Genomic DNA, 13,767 nt, shown 5'->3' on the forward strand with positions numbered 1-13,767 from the left:
ATATATATATATATATATATATATATATACACGTGTATCAATATGTGTGTGTGTCCCCTTGTGTTTATGCTTGTGCTCCATCACCGCTTTACAGCTGATGTTGGCCTGTTTACATCCCCATAACTTAGTGGTCCTGCAAAAGAGACCAACAGATTAAGTACCAGGCCTAAAATTAAATACTAGGATTGATTTGTTCAGCTAAACCCTTCAAGGCAGTGCTCCAGCATGGCTGCAGTCCAATGGCTGAAACAAGTAAAAGTAAAATTGCAATGAAAACCTTGTATCTGTTGTTTAGTGATCTTGGCTTTGCTGAGGTATATTTTTGGCCTGGAAACAGCTTAATGCTTGCATCAGTCTAGCCTGGAACATGTAGTACTCATATAGAATGTTGTATTTGTGTTTAATTATTAATCCTACCATCAAGTCTACTTATAAAATCAAATCTCTGATCCTGGCCATAGCAGAGACAAGGTGAACTTTGTCAGGTAATTCCTAAGTGTGAAACACAACTCAGATCTTGTGCTTATGATCTGACAGATTTCTGAAGCAGCTCTGAACCATAAAGTAGCTGTGTTTTATTTTACATTTTTTTTCATTTCTATATTTTGTTTTTGACAAAGTAATAAATTGCTAATGAGACTTCTGAAATTGATGCTATTTCTTACACTCATGAATACTATCATCATCATCATCATCAAATTCTTTTTGCCATTTGCCAAATTTATGATACTTAGTTCACTTCCAGTGAAATAAGAGAAGTAATTCTTGCATAAAGATACTCCAACATATATGTTAAGTATGCTTATGTTGTTTATGTCAACACTTACAGTTTACTAGACATGTATATAAACCCATTGGGTTACTGATTACCTATTGATAGCATGAGTACATAGTAATTCTGAGCTGGTGTCTGGCCAACTATAAGGCCACTGAGAGTGAGGCACCCTTTAATTTGCATTACAGCATGTCTTCAGTAAAAGGTTACACTGATATAAGATATAGTAAGACTGCTGAGGCAGATATCTTGCCTCAGCTGGTCCCCAGGCTCCTTGGTTTTGTTATTGTGTGTCATTGTAGTGTTACTTCGGCTGTTTTTAACTTCAAATTTTGCACAGGCAATGCAAGCAGTCTTTGAATTTAATTCTTTAAAAAATGAATGTCTTTTACATGTCAGTGATGGTCATTCTCATTCAATGATTGAACAGCTATCATATATGTATGTATGTATATATGCATATGTATATATACACACACACACACACACAGATACTGTGGCAGATACTAGTGACACGCAAGTAGCACCCATGTCAGTGGCATGTAAAAGCACCCATTTTACTCTCGGAGTGGTTGGCATTTGGAAGGGCATCCAGCCATAGAAACCATACCAAATGAGATGGGGTCTGGTGCAACCTTCCATCTTGCCAGCCCAGTGGCGGCGGTTGTTGTTGTTGTAGTAGTAAAATGTCTGTGTTTTGATCTTGCCATGAATCTGTCTTGATACCTAATGATTCATTCACTGATTACAGAAGTCTACAATGGAAATTCTTCAGGAGATTCATGAAACCTACCAAACTATTTATCTTCAGCTCCTTTTTCAGGGTTGCCAAGGTTTAGTCTGGTCTCTAGATCAACTTTTTTATGAAAACAGAAAAATATTTTTCTGATTTTGGAATATTCTCTAAAATTTATATTGCAAGAATGCATTGAGAGTCAGAGCCCAAGTATAGTTGTGATTAACAACGCTCAAACAGTAAACCTTAAGCAGTTTTTTTTTCTTGTTAATTAATGAAAAAGAAGCTTACATTCTGGGCGATGTTACCTATTTCCCCTCACTTTGTTTATACATGCCGAGCTAATGTTTTGCTTTCAAATTTGCACATACCTCTGTTCTTACAGTAAGGATTCTTACCTTATAAGACTATATATACCATGTGGAAGGTGGTATAATGTATTTTGGTCTGTATTATAAAATGTATTTTTATGAATAATTGCCCTTATCCAGGCTGTGAGATCTGGTTTATACTTCAACCACTGCATTCATCTCTATTCTCATCTCTAAGTATCTCTTACTCTCCTTTCTCCTTCTCACGAACCTACTCACTCAACTACCCTTGATTCTCTATCTATATTCTCCTTTTAATCAGACCTCCTTTGTTTTCTATTTTAGGCCCCTTTTAATTGATAATCATAATATAGCTTAAGTCACCACTGCCCTTCCTCTTTCTGGATATGTCCTGTTATCTTGCTGGCATCTTCTGAGATATGTTCTTTTATGTAGTCATGGTAAATTTATAGTCACAGTAAAATAGGGGTAGGGGGAAAGTTTATCTGTCAATTCCCAGTGATTCTAATTCTAAGTTGATGAATACTAGCTGCATTGGGATCTTTTGATTGTGATAAGGAGAAAGATGAATGTAGCTATATTACCATTTCTTGACCCCCATTGTTATTCTCTTCTATTACTCCAAATTATAGTAGGCTTTGGGTATTTTCTCCCTAAGTTCATTCTGCTACAATAATAGCAATAAGCATGTAATTTTTTTATTCTCTAGTTCTGATGAAAAATTTGCTAAAAAATTATAATGGAGTATCTTGAATGTTGACAACCTATATGGTCTTTTGCATCCGAGGAAAGTGGGTTATTTCAAATCGATGTAATGCTTGCATTGATCGATTAAATGGAGCCGCTTGAAACAGCCGTAATGCACTAATACCTGTTACTTATTTGTTTTTTATTCACCTAACTTCGAGCTGTGTGGACAATACCAGACTGACTTGGTGCCTCAAATACCTAATTCAACTATATGTATATATATGTGTGTGTATACACATAAATTTGTTTTTTGTTATGTATAAAAATTATTTAACATTAAACTATTTAACTGAGAGTTACTCAATACTTTTTGGTAGATTACATATTTATTTATTTCTACAAGGAAAAGGTCAACAATGGCTTCAAAGTTTTGGCTTGCTCACCTTCATCAGATAGCCTTATAAAGCCACTGTCAACATTTCCCTCATACAAGTTAATAATTATACATATGTGTGTGTGCATGTAATATGTATGTGTGTGAAAGAGAGAGAGAGAGACTCCATTCATTTAACCTCCGTTTTTCCCATGTTTGTATTAGTTGGTCCTGTGCTTATTTGAGACAAGATCTTACAGACATATGCTCTTCCTGTTGCCAACGATTACCTATTTCACAAGTAGGGGGGGGGGGGTTATTTACATGCACATGGGTGTGTGTGTGTGTTTAATTTCAACATTTATTTTAATCATGACTTATATCAAAACTTAAATATCATACTGACACACTGACCCCTTTGTTGAATTATTAATATTAAATCATAATGTACTCTTAAGTATCCTGTTATTATCTAAGTTAATGATAATCTGTCAAAATATTTATGTTGTTTCTCACCTGATGTACCACTTGTAACATTTCACTCTAGATGTTAACAGCAGTAACAACAGCAAGCATATTCTTTCACTTTACTATTTCAGCAATCAACTCTCATTGAATGAACTACCGATATCTTTTAAGTAAGTTTTGATATCTTTGAATAATCTCTTATTTTTCTTTTGCAGTGTTTCTTTCTGATGAGATATATTTTTCCTTCTTCAAATATCTGCAACTTTGACACTTTTTTTATTTACCATTATTAATTGTAAAAATCAAATCAGAGGGTTATAATTAATTCAGACCTAGGATGTTAAAAAGTAATGTAAAGTGGCTGTGTGGTAAGTAGCTAGCTTACCAACCACATGGTCCCGGGTTCAGTCCCACTGCGCGGCATCTTGGGCAAGTGTCTTCTACTATAGCCTCGGGCCGACCAAAGCCTTGTGAGTGGATTTGGTAGACGGAAACTGAAAGAAGCCCGTCGTATATATGTATATACATATATGTATGTGTGTGTGTATGTTTGTATGTGTGTGTTTGTCCCCCAACATCGCTTGACAACCGATGCTGGTGTGTTTATGTCCTCGTAACTTAGCGGTTCGGCAAAAGAGATCGATAAAATAAGTTCTAGGCTTCTACAGAATAAGTCCTGGGGTCGATTTGCTCGACTAAATGGCGGTGCTCCAGCATGGCCACAGTCAAAAGACTGAAACAAGTAAAAGAGTAAAAGAGTGTTATAAAATATATTAAATGAACTTTTGCAGGTGGTTATGATTGCTGTTCTTGTTCATTAGGTCCTCATCCAGTCAATCTGTGATCAAAGGTACTTCAGTGATGACAACATCTTGGACAGTATTGCTCTGTATAGTTTTTTCCTTTTAATTATATTTTTCTAAGACAATAAGACGTGGTGTGAGGGAGACTTGGCTGTTATTTTTGGTAGATTGAGTATTCCAGTTGGTGCTCACTCGTTGCTAGATTCTAGCAGAATATATATGTCAAAATGAAACTCAGTGGAATTTGTTTAAAAGCTGTAAGTTTCTTCTGCTTCATCCTATTCAGTCTATTAACTCACTTCGAATGTATTGTGCTGTTATAAAAATCGTTTCTTGTGTTCCTTGACAATGTATATCTGAAACTACATGGCCAAAACATAAATTATTTGTATGGTACTAAGTGATTAAAAGACTGGAAACCATAGGAGCATTTTAAGTTACTGGTACTTTCAGAGGTATAGCCCTGTAGTTAAGAAGCCTGCTTTGCAACACATAGTTTTAGATTCCGTCCCTCTGCATGTTACCTAGGGCAAGAGTTTTCTACTGTAGTTCTAAACTGCCCAATGTCGTGAATTTGTTAGGTGGGAACTGTAAAGCCCATTGTATATGTGTTTGTGTGTGTATTTTGATGAAAGAGTATAAACATCAGAAATAAAACTGAAAAAATTATACTGTTCAAATGAAGTTTCTTACAATAGTTATTCAACACTGAATTACAGACTCCTGCTTGTCACTTGCTGTCAGAAATGCAGTGAACCAGTGACTGACCTGTGAGACACTTGTAGCCAAAGATAATGTTGCTCACAAATTGTCAACTCAAAATAAAATTCCTCAACACACTAGAAAAGGATACTAAATTGGCATGCTTGTGTAAAGATCTTTGAAGTGAGGCATGTAGAATACATCTTGCCCAAATTATAATCAGAATAATTAAAGTGAATATGAACTCATAGTCCATGACCTTTTAGTTCAAATTTTTATCCACCTGACTATTTTGTCTCTAAATTACATACATGAAGGATATATTTTCAAACTTTACCATTCTTATATTATTTGTGGTATTATATATCTGTACAAAACATATTGCTCTTCTTTGCATTAATATGGTGGACTGACATTAGATAAGCCATCCAGCTTTAAATTATTCTTCTAGCAATGTTCATGTGAATGGCCAGATATGCAGTAATGTCCAATCTATGTGAGATCTTAGAAATGATTCATATTAAACCTGAGAAAATTATCAAAGATTTTATCAAATCTTGCAAATTCCAACCCATTTACCCTGTTATATGATAATCTGTACCAATATTTATGCAGTTGATTAACTTGAATTCCTCTGATTGATACAAGGATCATGATGAAGCTCTTGTGCAGACAGCCAAATTAGATGTCTGTTACCTGGTTGGATGTTTTACTAAATACTGATTGGGACAGGTGGGTTGGATGTCAAAACCAGTAATATTTTTTTGTAGATTCAACTGACTTGTCGTCTCCTAACAAAGACTGAGTTGATGCATAAAGATAATTTAGACATATTGATTCCTTACACATGGATGCAAAGCCTTAAACTTGTAAGTATATACAAGAAATGACCTGATACGACATACATGCATTTTAACAAATGCGTACATAAATATTACAAGTGACATGGAATGATTTCAGTAGTGAAACAAAAGTTATTCTTGGAACTTGCTATTCTGTAACTTAACTCTACAACTCAAGTCTTTCACTCTAGAGTTGTTTCCCATTAAATATTCAGACACAACTATTACACATCGCTTCATGAGTAATCAATTCTTGTTTGTAAACTTTGTTATTATTATATTCATTTCCTTTTATTTTTATACAGTTTAGCCAAGCATTTTTATACAGCTTAGCCAAGCATTTAAATCAACTGTTTAGGAAGTGTTTCAATAGTAATTAGCCTATATACCTGACCACAGATGAAGCTTAAACTTTATCCTCTATTAAATCAATGTCATAATTTTCTTTTGTAGAACATTGACCTCATTCTAGGAAACAAGACGTATTTTATAATTGTTAGGTATTCTGAGAATGACAAGCAATATTATCTTTTGTCTTTAACTTGCTTCAATCATTAGACTATGGCCATTCTGTAGCACCACCCTGAAGAATTTTAGTCAAACGAATCTGCCCCAGTGCTTTTTTTTAACACTGGTATTCTGATCTCTTCTGCTGAATCACTAGGTTACAGGGATGTAAACATACCAACACCAGTTGTCAGGCAGTAGTGGGGGACAAACACAGGCACAAAAACACATACTTATAGATATATAAATACAGATATGACAGACTTCTTTCAGTTTCCATCTACCAAATTCATTCATAAGGCTTTGATCAGCCCAAGGTGCCACACAGTGGGACCGAATGTAGGGAATACAATAAGGATTCATTCCAAAGGCTGAAACCTGTCTTAGTCACTGCCAATTTTTTTCATGTGTATAGCTGTCATATTGTCTTTTTGTCCAGCAAATTAATCTTTCTCTGTGCCTGTGTACTGTATACAGTAAGCTCACTACTACTACTACTATTAAGGCGATGAGCTGGATGAATCGTAAGCATGCTTAGTGATATTTTGTCCATCTTTACGTTCTGGGTTCAAATGCCACTGAGGTTGACTTTGCCTCTCATCGTTTCAGGGTCGATAGTACCATGTGACTGGCCCTCTTGCCGGTGGCACATAAAAGCACACACTACACTCTCGGAGTGGTTAGCGTAAGAAAGGGCATCCAGCTGTAGAAACTCTGCCAAATCAGATTGGAGCCTGGTGCAGCCATCCGGTTCACCAGTCCTCAGTCAAATCGTCCAACCCATGCTAGCATGGAAAGCGGACGTTAAACGATGATGATACACATTGTGCCTTGTGCCTATAGTAGAAAGGATTATTATCATCATTATCATTATCATCTTGAAAGTGGCAAGCCTGGAGAATCATTAGCACACTAGACAAAATACTTAGCTGCATTTTTCCTGATCTTTACAGTCTGTGTTCAAATTCTACTGAGGTTGCCTTTCATCCTTTCAGGGGGAATAAAATAAATACAAGCTGAACATTGGGATTGATGTAATCAACTAGCTCCCCCAAAATTTCAGGCCTTATGCCTTTAGTAGAAAGGATTATTATTATTATTGTTGTTGTTTCTGTCATTGGACTGCAGCTATACAAGGTTGCTGCTTTGAAGGGTTTCGATCATTTTAACCCAATACTTATTTTAAATCTGGAGTTTATCGATCACTATTTGTCCAATCTTTAAGTAATGGGGTTTAAATGAAGAACACTGTTTTTAAATGATATTAATGTAAAGACTTGGAGACAGGTACTCCCAAACACACACACACACATATGCATGGCAAGCGTCCATAATTTCCATCTACCAAATTTTGCTCAAAAACATTGGTCAACCTGAGGTTGAATTGGAAGGTACTTGCTACAGATGCCAAGCAGTGGGACTGAACTCTGAAACTATATGATAGCAAAGTAAACTTATAACATTATACTGCTATAATCTTTCTATTTTTTACTTGCTTCAGTCATTGGAATGTGGCCTTGCTGGGGCACTGCCTTGAAGTGTTTAGTCAAAACAAATCAACCGCAGTACTTATTTGCAAAGTTTGATGCTTATTCTATCAGTCTCTTTTGTGGAGCCACTAGGTTATGCGGATGTAAACAAACCAACAGTTGTCAAGCAGATATATATATGTATGACAGGTTTCTTTCAGTTTCCGTCTACAAATCCACCCACAAAGCTTTGGTTGACCTGGTGCTGTACTAGAGAAGACTCTTGCCCAAGGTGCCACATAGTGGGACTGAACCTGGAACCATGTGGCTGGGAAGCAAACTTCTTGTCTCACAAAAATGTCTTAATTTTTCTTGTTTTTTTTAAACTTGGAATTAGGCCAATATTTGTAAACATAGCAAGATGTCTGAGCAAAATAGTATTGTTTGGAGGCCATAAGTGTTCCTGTTTATGTTTGGTCTTAAATTACCTATAATCAAAAGCATCTGCCCCTGACTTTCCTATTTAAATGAAAAAATTGTATACCTATAAGTTTTTTTCTTTTTTATAAATAGCAGGGTGTAGTTTAAGAAGTACATGACTATTGTTTCCAGCATCTTGGGCAGCCACATACATGATGTATCAGTTGGCTCAGTGTCAAAGACCATGTGTTTTAATCTGTTGCAGGAATTTTATTGTTTCTGGGCAGAGCACTTTGTTCCACATTGCTTCATCAAATGGGTTGCATTTGTAATCCAAAAGACTTTCTTTGTCATCCCCTATCATGCTGATTTTGTCAGCAGATTATGTGTTTGTGTCTCTTTGTCTTGACATGACATGGTAATTGTAAAACAAGTGTTACCATCATACAAGTGATGTCTTTTCTTTCCAATATCCTTGGAAACAGGTGAAGGTGAGCATCCAGCCATTGAAAAATCTGCCTCAATGAATTCTGTCGGACTCATCCAAGTATGTATAGGTGGATGTTAAAATGATGATTATACATATATGTGTGTGTGTGCACATGCTGGGAGCATGTGTGTGAATGACCGTGTCAAACATAAATTGTATTTACCATATGATCAAATAGGTAGATTAAAGGATTTGTTAAAAATATATCAGTAAAATTAGAACAAAAGCAGACTTGTTGAAGTTGAAGAAAGAAAGAAATCAACCAGCCAAAATAAACACAGGTTTTAATAAGTTATATAAATATCAACATTTGCAGGTCTATCCAAACATTGTTGATGAAAGTCATTTATCATTTGTAATAAAAATTCATATGAAACATTTTTTTAAACAAAGATATGGAATTTGTCTATCTCAATTTTTCATAGTCGAAACCTTATTTTTATCTATTGATTAATGTATCTAAATGATCGAGTCAAAAACTATGCCTCGTTAGAGTTCTTGGTTAAATTTAGCATTAACCTTCTTAAGACCAATGCATCTAGTAGTTTACTTCAAAGTTATTTCAAAATAGCTTCTATCTACTGTTGTTCTTCCTTCCAGTTTAACTTCATTGGCATGCAGATTTATAGGTTACAGATTTGCACATTGTTAACTATCTTCATAACAAACATTTCAAACACCTAACTGACAGACATTTGAAACACTTGTAATCATTCGATTTGACTTTTGTAAGCAGAGGAAATGTCCTTCAGCTGTTCCACTAATGTTTCTTTTCCAGTCACTCTATTTAGTATGAAATAGTGAAGTGTTATTTGCTATTTTCAAGTATATATCTGATTGTGTTGCTGAGGTAACAGACCTTATCTAACTTGTTACTACCGATCATTGTCTCATAGCATGGGTCTTCTTACTGTCTCAGTTCAATGTCTAAATTTAATTACATTATCTTAAATTTCTTACCTGTTTACTATTTTCTATAACAATGTATCTACAAAGGTAAATTCTATCAACTTTGAAATGCAACTTAATCTTTCTACACCTGTGTAATTTTACTTTCTCAACTGGACTCATTCTTTTCATTTATCTCATTGTAGTTCCTTTTTATCTATTTATTTATCTGTTCATTTAGTTGTGAGAAATTGTGAACACAGGTGTTTTCATTGGTTTGTTTTCTTTGAGTCATTTTATATATGTTAGAATATAAAGTGTTGTGTGAAATATTTTTCATTGTTAATGTTGTTCCCCTTGAAATTGTGGTGTGAGTGATATGAAGGAAAAGAGAAAAAGAGAGAAGGTACATTGTTCATTTGCTATTCTTTGTTAAAAGAAGACAAATAAAAACACAGGTTTGTTCAGAAACTTTTCCATACTTCAAATTGAGTAGTTACCATTTAACTACATTGTTTTTCTGTTTCTTCTCTGGGGCAGAAATTCCTGTTGCCATGCATTTCAGTTGCTGCTTTGAATTTCATTCTCCTCTAATTATTTATTCATTTATGAAGGAAAGAGGAAGCAGTTGTTTGGGACAGAGCTGTTTTAATGTCAGGGTAAAAATCTTACAAAGGCTATATTTTGACTGAAAGAAAGATTTATGTATTTGTGTGTGTAACTATATAATTAAGTCTGTTCTATGGTTTCTTGTAGAAAGCCAAGTGAACATCAGATGTAGGAAATTTTGCAAACCACTGAGAAACTTTAGTATCCACTTAGATTATCTGAGTGAAACCATAGTATTAATGCGAAATGCTAACTTGGAAACTATGTCTAGCCACCAAGCCTATTCAGTGTCCTAGAGGAACTTCAATTTTCCATATTGTGTACCACAAGGATCAGACCTTTCACCCATTCTCTTCAACCTGCATCTACATGACAGTTCGACATCTCTGCAATTTTTTCACACCACCACAAAACAGACACCTTTATACATAAATAATATCACACTCATATCCGCTCATCATTCTCCAGACATTGTTACTCCATTGCTTGAACCGTACTTAAATCTTCTGGAAACTCAGCTCACAGCAACACTTTACAATAACACCTACTAAATCCACTGTTTCCCATTTTACTTGCAAGGCCAGAGAACATTGTATACAATGGTGGAAACCCACTTTGGCCATAGTAAATGGACTAGAGCTGGTAAAAGAGTAAAAGAATAACCAACCATCATACTACACACACACACACTGACATACTACACACACATACACACACACACACAACAGAGAAGTAGCAGGAATTACATACAATCCCTCATAGAGGACATAGTGGAAAAAGCAAAACAGCACACAGAGCAATCACAAACACCATATTTGTCTAACAAAAAGAGGCAGTAGTAATGACATACAAACACTACGTTAAATCCTTTATAGACTATACCAGTCTTACGTGTGTCCTTGATATCTTCACAACAAACCACAAAATACATAAACCTGTACGTTACATATCATTTCAGGTTGTACAATGACCACACCTACAGATTACCTACTCAAAGAAGCAAAACTATCAAAAAGAAAAGAACACTTGGACATTCAAGGGGCACAGTTTCTTCTGGCAGCAAGCGTCAGATTCTACAATCACTGTCACTGTATGAATAATCACTTTTCAACTATTCAGACCTATCTGTAATATCCCCAGAGCACATCTTCAATTGTTGCTCACTCCCAAAAATAGGTATAAAGGAGCAGCAACTGTTGCACCCCCAGTATGGTTACCATCAAAATTTATAAGTATATAGAAACAGACAGGATAGTGGAGAGAGGGTAGTGTGTCTAGACCAGGGGTTTTCAAACTTTTTGACTTGCGGACCCCTTTATATTTCAGGCTTTACCCTTATAAACGCTTATGAAATTTATACATAAATATTTGCTTAAAATAACATATATTTTTACATTTATTTATTTAACAGTATTTAACAGATAAGTTTATTGTCAATTAAAAGATTTCGATTAAAAAAACATATATAAAATCAAATTGCCCATAAAAAGTATTTGCTGTCCACGGACCCCCTGTGGTCCGCGGACCACAGTTTGAAAACCCCTGGTCTAGACTATCAAACTGCAGTGTGTATGATTATTCCATTCTTGCAGTATGTAGTATGGTATTCAGCTAGGTAAAGTTATGGTATAACTGAGAAGCTGAATCAGTAGGTTGTACTAATTCATTCAGTTACCTGCTTGCCATTGAACTGCTCTGTTAGCGCTAACTTGGGGCTATGCAACAACAGTAAAAGCAGATTCTACACACTTCACAACTGGTATGTATTGAGTACCTTAATATGTATTTGTACAAGCACATAAACCAAAACTGTCTCTTGATATGCTAGAAATAGTAGCCAATTAACAATGTGCCCATCTTGAAAAATGAGCTATTCATTGAACAATATAAATGGTTGCGCAAATGATGGAATACTTGGGGTTGGAACCTTTAATCATTAGCTTTTTTAATCAGTTTAGGCATTGACAACATAGATTTTACATACACACACACACACACGCATGCACGCACACACACACACACAGTTACTATTTGTGTCAGTTATGATATATATATATATTTGTTCATAGAAAAACATGTAATCGTTACCAATATAGCAAGAGATTTCACTGCAAAAAGTCTAAAGTAGACACCTTAAGGATCGTTCTCCTTGGTTATATATCCAAAGTTTTAAATTTAAAAGAGAGTTTTGACGCTAATATCCATTATTATTGAAATTTATTCCTATGTCAACATTTCTGTATAAGGCTATATTTGACTGTCAAATTTAAGTCAAACATATAAATTGCCTTACATGTCTTCAGGGAAAAAAATTTAAGAACAAAATTCAAGAACAAAAGGAGGAATTTATTTAACGAGTTATTTAAGGACAAATTTGAATATGGACTGGACTTAGAGATGATGTTTTGGTATTTACCTTTTGTTCTTAAATTTTTTTTCCCTGAAGACGTGTAAGGCAATTTATATGTTTGACTTAAATTTGACAGTCAAATATAGCCTTATACAGAAATGTTGACATAGGAATAAATTTCAATAATAATGGATATTAGTGTCAAAACTCTCTTTTAAACTTAAAACTTTGTATATATATATATATATATATTTAAAGCTATTTCTGTCACATATTTTCTGTCATTGTGATGAAATATTTGAGTCGGGATTGTTCTGGAATCTTTTTATCCACGTGCCTGTTTTGTCCAATTTGCTTCACGCAGATAACTTTAATCAATGAGTTTCTAAAATATCCAGTATGTGGGTTATTCAGGGTCTACAAAATTACTGGCTTTGGTTTATTAAATAACTTGGTTGTGTTTGTTGAGAACACATTATCATCATTTCATGTTTGCTTTACCATACCAGCATGTGATGGACGGGTTGTCGTAGTCTCTCAATTTTTATTTGGAGTTAATGTCCTCCTAGGTAAATCAGAGACCACTTTTCACTTAGTAGTTCTAGTTTTTGCATAGTTTCCCTTCTTATCACCAACCAGAGTGCATTACCTCATTGGCATTGACACTAGAGATGTTGTCTTGTTACCAGCAAGACTAAAAAGTCCTCTTTGTCAAGATTAAAGAGTCCCCTTTTCCCTACGTTTTCTCCTTTCGTGCATTCCTTTCTTTCACACAATTTGATATGTATGTATGTATGAAATTGCGTCTCTGTAAAGTTTTCTTCCATTCATCCAACTAGAGTATCGATGAGATGCGTGCAGGGCAATAAATGGAGGCCACATGGATATGTGCAAGCGCTCTCTACCTTTTTGCAAATATTCACACAAACCCTCTTCTTTTCAGATGCTACTCATTCACTCTTCCCATCTAATTTATAATCTTAGAACAGCCAAATCAATGTAGGCCCAAGGAAAGGTAGACCTGGTGAGGTTGTTGAAATGCTAGAACGATGGCATTGTGCTAGACTTGTGCTATGTGCAAGAGTTGATACAGTGGTGAGCCTCAACCAGACTTTTCATGGGTAAGGAACAGAGATAAATTCTTCTGAGTAGAGAATAGCGGTGTAGACAGTGTAGGCATACTGTTGACAGAGAAACAGGTAGATAAGGTGGTTGAGGTAGTCAAAGAGTGTAATAGGATAATTAAGCATTTAAGTAGAGTACCATATTTAATTTTTACTTTTCCTTGAATATGTGTGTATATATATATATAT

The 13,767-nt window shown here is 35.0% G+C and overlaps 1 protein-coding gene across 5 annotated transcripts in view; it reads left to right on the top strand.

Moving 5' to 3' along the window:
* The window catches only part of LOC106868837 (mitochondrial proton/calcium exchanger protein), a 78,488-nt gene that overhangs the window by 17,997 nt on the left and 46,724 nt on the right, over positions 1–13,767 (top strand). Inside the window, exons 2-3 of one of the 5 annotated variants that reach the window (XM_014914286.2) lie at positions 3,506–3,544; positions 11,063–11,194. The exons of 2 other annotated variants lie outside the window; for them this stretch is intronic. The gene's annotated coding sequence lies outside the window, so the exon portion shown is untranslated. The remainder of the gene's footprint in view (positions 1–3,505; positions 3,545–11,062; positions 11,195–13,767) is intronic. 2 more of the 5 variants (XM_014914276.2, XM_014914302.2) reach the window with 2 other exon arrangements.

Source organism: Octopus bimaculoides, chromosome 2 (assembly GCF_001194135.2).
Source record: "Octopus bimaculoides isolate UCB-OBI-ISO-001 chromosome 2, ASM119413v2, whole genome shotgun sequence".
Classification (NCBI taxonomy): domain Eukaryota; kingdom Metazoa; phylum Mollusca; class Cephalopoda; order Octopoda; family Octopodidae; genus Octopus; species Octopus bimaculoides.